The sequence below is a fragment of the Penaeus monodon genome, chromosome 19 (genome assembly GCF_015228065.2).
Source record: "Penaeus monodon isolate SGIC_2016 chromosome 19, NSTDA_Pmon_1, whole genome shotgun sequence".
In the NCBI taxonomy this organism is placed as follows: Eukaryota; Metazoa; Arthropoda; class Malacostraca; order Decapoda; family Penaeidae; genus Penaeus; species Penaeus monodon.
The window spans coordinates 46,516,044-46,516,644 of NC_051404.1; positions in this window are offsets into that span (position 1 = coordinate 46,516,044).

The following is a 601-nucleotide window of genomic DNA, read 5'->3' on the forward strand; positions in this document are numbered from 1 at the left end:
TTCTTTGATTTATATTTCAATTCTATCGATATAGTTCCTCCCACCAAAGATAATTAAAAGTTCTACAAGATACAGTTTAGCTTGTGCATAAAAACGTTCAGAAAAGATGGTCTTATTTAAGAAACGTAAATTATTGGTGCAACATGTTTAGGTGAGAAAATCATATGAATCGTAAAAATGACAACAATAAGTATCTAAATAAGTATCTAAATGTGATTGAAGATGGAGTAGAAAACTTTTTCTCGAGGGCGAGCAGGTCACCTAAATATGTATTAGATTATATGTACTACCCGCATTTACGTATATATACCACGTTATTGATCAACTGCAAGGATTTCAGCAAAACGACAAGCAACAACACGTTCTAGGGTTTATTAACTTATTAACTTAATAACAAACACATTGAGAAGAGTCAGAACCAAGATATATGAGATGAGGAGACAATAATAAACGCGGAGAACAGCGAAGCGAACACCTGAAGCAGAAGCTATTTCGCTGCAAAACACAAACGGTGCGCAGACGGAAAGGCAGTTGGCACAGGCTTTCGTTCTCGACTCGTGGTGCCCGCATGTTGTTCTGCGCGCCTGTGTATCTACCTTGG